Raw genomic sequence first — 7815 nt, forward strand, 5'->3', positions numbered from 1 at the left:
AAGCATCATGATCATAAACAAACAATTAAAGAAGTTAGCATGAGCATATGAGTAATGGGAAGCTAGCATGACTATTATTGCTCAATTGCATTTGAATTTGTTTAATTGAAGTTTTCATCTAGGACATTTTATAAAATTTTTGAAATCATGAAAACCTTGAAGAAGTAAATGCAAATAAGGCAAGAAAAAGAAAAGGGAAAGAATGAGAAAGCTGAAGGCTCTGAGTACCAATGACAATTCATTTGTTAAGTACTTATGGTGTTTATGTATCAAGCAAAAAGCTTGAAAACAAAACACTTAGAGTCAAGGCTAGGCTCAAGTGCAAAGCACTCCCTCAAAGCTCAAGGCTCTGAGCATCAATGATTAAAGAGTAAAGAAAAGAAACAAATGAGTTAAAAAGGTCCTCTAATTAAATGCTTGTGGTGCTTATGTATCAAGTGGTAATACTTAACAACAAAGTATTTAGAGTCATAGCTTTCAACAAATGGTGCAAAGCACCCAAGAAGCTAAGTTAAGAAAAGAATGAAAAGCTTGTTTCAAGGAAGGAACATAAAGAAAAAGATTTCATAAATTGAGCTAGATAGAAACATCAATTATTTGAATCTCTTATGATTGTAGCATGCATAAGAAACTAGCCAAACATGAACATAAAAATTGCTACTCTTCTCACCTTAGTTTGTCAAAATTTATTGCATGATTCTTTATTTGCTTGAGCACAAGCAAAGTTTAAGTTTGGTGTTGTGATGCGTGTGCATCATGTTGTGTTTTTCTATGCTTTTTCATATCAAAAATTAGTTCATAATGCCCAATTATTGAGTAATTTTTGTGCTTAAGTTGTATATTGCTTTGATCTTTTGATTTGATAAATTTTGTAGAAAATGGTGGAAAAAGAAGCAGAAAGCACAAAACAAGCCCAAAAGAAGAAAAGAGGAAGTTTTGGGCATGCCAAAGGGCGTGCTTGAGCATGGCAAGCCAAGCCAGCAATGCTGGGATGTCTATGGGCGTGCCTGGGCATGGCACGCAAGGCTAGTATTACAGAAAGGCAATATTGGTGCAGCATTGAAGGCGTGGCACGCCGGGTCACACGCCAGCCTGACCTCTTCATTTTCAAAGGACCATAACTTATGATACAAAACTCCAAATGAGGTGTTTCCAATGCCATTATAAAGTAGACATCTAGAACTTTCCAACCATATATAATACTTTATAGTGAACACTAGATTTGAGCAAGAAATTCACCCCAAAAACACAAAGGAGCACAACACGTCCCTGTAGAGATACCAGCCTGACCTCTTCATCTTCAAAGGAACATAACTTAAGTTGTAAAGGTTCAAATGATGCACTTTTTATGGCTTTTGAAAGCTGACATCTAGAACCTTCCAACGATATATAACACTTTATAGTAGACATTAAATCTAGAGGTGATTTGGCGTGTTCGAAGGCGTGGCAAGCCAACCATGCAAGCTGGGCATGTGGGGAGGCATGCCAGTGGGTGTGGCATGCCAATTTTACAAGTTGGGCGTGTAAACTAGCGTGCACAAAGGTGTGGCACGCCAGGGCATTTTGACAGACTGACCTCTTCACCTTTGAAAGAGCATAACTTGAGCTACAGAGGTCCAAATAAAGTGATTCTAGTAGCGTTAGAATGCTGACATTTAGGGCTTTCTAGAAATATATAATAATCTATAATTGACATTCATTTTTGGGCCCAAACAATTCCATCCTTTTAGCGCTACAACATGGGTCACAATTCTAGGGAGCAATTTCCAATGGCATGGCACGCCAACTTCTGCCTACAGCCTGTAACTTTCAACCAAGCCCACTCCAACTCTGATTCAAGCCACAATTTCCAACCAATCAAGGCCACAAGAAGTATCTAGAATAGTTCAATTTTCATTTCATTGTAATTAATTGCTAATTTCTTAAGTTAAATTATATGTCATTCATATAATTTCTTAAGTTAAATTATATGATTTAATTTCAAATAATATTCAAGAATAGTCCTTAAGTTAAATTATATGTCATTTATCCAAGCTAGTCCTAAACAATTGAAAGTTACAAGAAAGAATGATTTCCAAAAGTTTTCTAATCCAAATTTTATGTCACTTATTCCAAGTAGAGCAACTGAAAATCACAGAGTGTAACACACTCTTTGAAATACTATTTCCAGTTAAATCAAAAAGTCGTGAGAAAGAATTGTGATGACTACGCATTATGTTATGTTTTGCTATACTTTTTCATATTAAAACTTAAGAAATCATGCTTAATTATTAAGTATTTTTGTGCTTAAGTCATATATTACTTTCATCTCTTTGATTTTAATCTATTTTATAGAAAATGATGGAAAAAGAAGTAAAAAACACAAAATAAGCATGAAAGAAGAAAAGAGCTTAAAGGATGAAGCAAAGAGGATAAGAAACAAGGGAGAGCGCCATTGGTGCTACGCTTTGCCTAGAAGTGTTCCTCCATCAAGAGAGCACCTTTGGCGCTATGCTTTTTCCAAAAGCGCTTCACAGCACCAGGAAAATGCCTTTGGCACTACGTTTGTTCCAAGAGCGCCTGCGATAGTGAAGTTGGAAAATTTCGCCGGTGACGCGTACGCGTGGGTGACACGTACGCGTGAAAGAACGCCTTTGACGCCAACGCTGAAGACCACGCGCACGCATGGACGAAGCGCACGCTTGACAAGCGCCAAAAACATTGATGACGCGCATGCGTGGGCGACGCATACGCGTGAGTGCACGAGTGCTAACGCTGCAGAAAAACGTTATGCAAGCCTAGAAGCCTAATCTTGGTTCAAATGCATTCCATGAACACTCTAAATTCAAGCAAACAAAGCCCGCAATTGTCAACCAATCAAGGCCACAAGAATCATCTAGAATATTTAATTTTCATTTGATTGTAATTTGTTTTCAATTTCATTTCAATTTGTAATTTAAGCTAGCTTATAAAGAGGTTTTAGTTTCATAGAATAAAGGGGGACTCTTGGCTGAAAACACATTTTTGGAGGGGTCTTCAGACCCTCTCTCCACACTTCTCTTCTCTTCCATTTTCTTTCTCACTTTTTAAATATTTTAGTTATGAATTACTAACTATTTCCACTGGGAAAGAGAGCTCTATTTCAATTCAATGGGTTGAATTAATTTCATTCTCCATCTTCAATTCTTCTTTTATTGTTGCTCTAGAGAGAGTCTTTGTGCTTCATAGATCCAATTACTACTGAGAGAGGGATTGGATCTACTTAAATTACATGTGAGCCTTGAGAAAGAGATCATGGAATTCAGTTTGAGGCTCTTCTCTCATAATCCTCTTGATCAATACATTCTTAGTTGGTATGTGAGATGTAACCACTTTGAATTGAGGTCTTGAGGGTTGTGTGGCCTTTGAATAAGAAATTGAACTTCATCTCTTCTCATGACCAATTAGATCAAGAGATTGGCAATTGTTTCTGTTAAGAGAAATCAAATCACCAAGAGATTGGGGTTTGGTTACTTATGATTTGCCAAGAGATCAGTAATTGTATGATTAAAGAGGTGATGAGAATTGTTGATCCTAAGAGAGTAATATGTCTTGATCCCAATGCTTTTCTTTTATTTTTACTTCTATTTATATGCCTTTCTGTCATTTACTTTCTTACCTTTACTTTCTTGTATTTTCTATTCCTTGCAATTTTACTTTCCAGCACTTTACTTTCTTGCACTTTACTTTTGCGTCATTTACTTTTCTTGCACTTTATTGCTTTCTTTTAATTTCATGTCATTTACATTTCTTGTTTGATTATCACTCTAATCTGAAAAGTCTAACTAGAATGATCAATTAACCATTGATTGCTTAATCCTTTAATCCTCGTGGGGTCGACCTCACTCTTGTGAGTTTTATTACTTTATACGACTCGGTATACTTGCTGGTAGTTAATACGTGAAAATTAATTTTTCCATATCAATTTTTCAAGCTAATACCAATATTACTTTTTTCAAAACAACATTTAGAATCCAAAATGGAGTTAGAATATTTTTTTAACAATTCTAAATCTTTAGGGATGAAAAACAAAAACTCAATCATGAAATAGATCAAAGTATAAACGTCAAATAATGTAAAACACTTAAATTAATAATCCATAAAAAGATCAACAGAGCTCCTAACCGTAACCGAGGAGATTAGTTGCTCATGATGCAAAGGAAAATCCAAAAACATTGAATTGAAAAATGACTTCCAAAAAAAGAGAGCCATGTGAGTGTTTCTCCTTCTTAAATACTAACCTTAAACCTAATTATTTTAGAATTCAATATAAATCAAAATAAAACAAAATCAAATCTAAACTAATTAATGTTCCTTCAATGGTTTTCCATCCTAAGTCAAGATGTAAATAAATTTTCATGATTTTCTATCAACGCTCCAAATCATGGGCCTTGTGCTCAAGCTTTAATCATCAACTCAAGTGCTTTAAAGGATCGGAGATTAATGAAAGATTTAGCAAGAAATCACAAGCCTGAGAGTGGCCCATGAGTACTGCATGAGGTGCCACTTTGGAGGCATGAAGCGTAGGCCTAACAATGCTAGGAATTGGAGGCTTTTGTTTGATTGTGTGAGATGCATCAGATGTGGCGTGAAGCGTAGGAGCAGCCACGTGAGACGTAAGAAGGAAGGCATGAGAACTAGGCAAGGAAAGCAAGCCATAGGAGTGATATTGGTGGCTTGCCTGAGGTGCATGGGAAGCGACGTGAGGCGCATGGGAAGGGACATGAGGCGCAAGGTTGATGGTGTCCCCTGGGTGAGTTTGGATGCTCCTTCTATCCTTGCCTTGCTTGTTGCCATTTCTTGCTCTTCTTCTAAAATCTCTTTGCTCTCTAGTGCTATGTTTGCTTCCTCCTTTTCATCCTTGTTCTTTCTCATTGTCAAAACTTCATACACATACCAAAGCTCAAAGCAAATTCAAGGAATATTGGTAAAAAAAACTAAAATCTTAATTGAGAATAAGGAAATTACTAATATTTGTTGAAAGAAATACTAAAGAAAATAACTAAGGATGCATGCATCAATGGGCTTCAAACTTTGATCTTGGGCTTGAGTGAAATGGCTTGACACTTGGATGATTTGCATGGCACTTCAAGGTGTTTTAGTGGTCACTGGGAGTTGGCCCAAAGTGGGATGTGAATGGCGTGCATGGGTGTAATACTTGAGCTTGTTTTAGAGGCATGGAAGTCCCTGAAAAGTTGGCCCAATATGCCACACCAAGGAGTGGCATGGCACACCTATTTAGCTGGTCCTAGGGCGAGGTCAAAGGCGTGGAAGGCGTGTATGATGCGTAAGCATCTTTCCTATCTTGTCCTAGTGAATTTGCATTCAAATTGTTGAGTTTAATCAAGATTTAAATATCTTTTAGCCACTATGGATGCTACTTTGAGTCGTGTTTAATTTTGTTTATTTTAGGTAGCATTCGGATGGACTTGATGGAGTTTCTATAGAAAAAGAGAAGAAAGCGAATGATGCTGTCAACCTTGACCTCCCTGCACTCTAACATGAATAACTCGAGCTACAAAGGTCAATTGACGTGATTTTAGTGGCATTGGAAAGCTAACTTCAGAGCTTTCCAACGATGTATAATAGTCTACACTTCTTCTCCAGCAATTTGGCCTTGGTGGCGCCTAACTTGGGAAATCCCAAGTTAGGCACAAAAGGAAAACTTCACTTTGAATTGTGCGCTGCATGGGTGGCGCCTAACTTGGCTTTTCCCAAGTTAGGCGCTAGGACAAGGGAAGAGACTCCAAGTTCACTGCCAAGGTGGCGCCTAACTTGGGTTTCACCAAGTTAGGCGCCAGGTACATTGATAAACCCCAATTTTGTAGTTTATCTTGTGTTAATTTTAGGAGATTTTATCACCTTTTCTCACATTTCTTCAATGAAATAGCATGGTTTTGTAAATTTCTCCTAATTCGTGCTTAAGAGCAAAAACATGCTTTTTAGGCCTTAAAATTGCTAATTTTAATTCACTTTAGTTCCATTTGATGCCTTGATATGTTTGTTAAGTGATTTCAGGATTAGAAGGCAAAGATTGGGTTGAAGGAATGAAGAAAAAGCATGCAAAAATGGAGAATTCATGAAAAAATGAGGATTTGCTGAACTGAAGGCCACGCGCACGCGTCACCCACGGCCTACGCGTATGCGTGAGATGGAAATTCGCAAGCAACGTGCACGCATCACCCCACGCACACGCGTGACCAGGAAAAGTGCCAGTGACACGTACGCGTAACCCATGCATACGCGTGACAAGCAGCACGTGACCAACTTAAAGGCAAAACACTGGGTGCGATTTCTGAGCTCCAGGAGGCCCAAATCCAACTCATTTCTTATGCTTTTGAACCCAAGGATGGAAAGGGAATGGGGGGGAGACTCATAGTGTAGTTTTCATAATGTTGTAGGTAGAATTCTAGAGAGATATGCTCTCTCTTCTCTCCAGAATTTAGGGTAGTTTAGGTTAAATTCTCTTAGATCCAACTTTTAATTCTTGTTTTGATTTAGTTTTTCCTTTTAATTTTTTGTTGTTACATCTTTATTCTTCTATTTTTACTTATTAATTCCTTTATTTTGTTGCTTTTATGTTCATGCGCTCTTGTTGATTTTAGTTTCCTTTTAATGCAATTTTATGTTTTCATGTTCTTTTATGTTGATCTTAGTTACTATTGTTGATTTTTGGCTTTTGTTAGTTGTAGCTTTCATTAATTCTTTCATTTTGTGGTGGTTATTTTTATTGCACACTAGGTGTTTGTTAAAATGTTTTCCCTAGTTTCTGAGTAGTTTTCCTTACTCTTGGCCTAGGATAAGGGAATTGAGAGACCTTGAGTCATTGGGTCTCAATGAATTGGTGATTTGATAACCCTTAGTGGTTAATTTGATAACCATTGACTCTAGCTTATTTGATATACTTAATACTTTGAGGTAGATATTGTACTTACTTCAAGCATAGAAGTAGACTTAATGGGTTGACCCCTCATAATTGTCAATATATAGTTTGTAGACAAGGATGGTGATCTCAATTCCTCTGTCTAGCCAAGAGTTCTTTTCCTTGCTTCTATTAGTTCTTGTTATTTACTTTTCTTGTCAATTATAAAAAATCAAACCCCCTTGTTCTTCATAACCAATAATTGATCACTTCAATACAATTCCTTGTGAGATGACCCGAGGTTTGAATACTTTGGTTAATTTTCATTGGGGTTTGTACTTGTGACAACCAATCTATTAAAATTTGATTGAGAATTATTAGTTGGTTTGGAACTATACTTGCAACAAAGTTATTTCCTTTAACCGAGAAGAAATTCTTAGCCTACAGTTTTGCTCTTTAAATTTTTTGGCGCCATTGCGGGGGAATTGCAATGGTGCTATATTATTGGCTATTGTGAATATATGAATATGTTTGCCTTTTGCTTGTTTGTTAGTTTTTGTTAGGTTTAGGACTTTGTTGCTTATTTTGTTAGCTTTTGTTTCTCTTTCCCACTATGAATTCTCATCACTTTGGCTATGAGTTTGGCTCAAATTATGTTGTAGGAAATGGGAACTACAATGGCAATATGCATCAAGGATGGAACAATCAAAGATGGGAGGAGCCTCAAGGGATTGATCAACCTTCTTGGCAACAACCTCCTCCGGTCCCTTATAGGTATAGTTCCACTCCTAACGCATATTTATCTAATGGATATGGTGATCCTCATTGTGGTTGTCAATAACCACCGCCATATTCCTATGAACCACCTCCTCAACATGATTTTGAACCACCTTACTCACAAGCCCCCTACCACCAAACAGAAGATCACAAGTTGC

Source organism: Arachis ipaensis, chromosome B9 (genome assembly GCF_059453495.1).
Source record: "Arachis ipaensis isolate K30076 ecotype BB chromosome B9, ASM5945349v1, whole genome shotgun sequence".
Classification (NCBI taxonomy): Eukaryota; Viridiplantae; Streptophyta; class Magnoliopsida; order Fabales; family Fabaceae; genus Arachis; species Arachis ipaensis.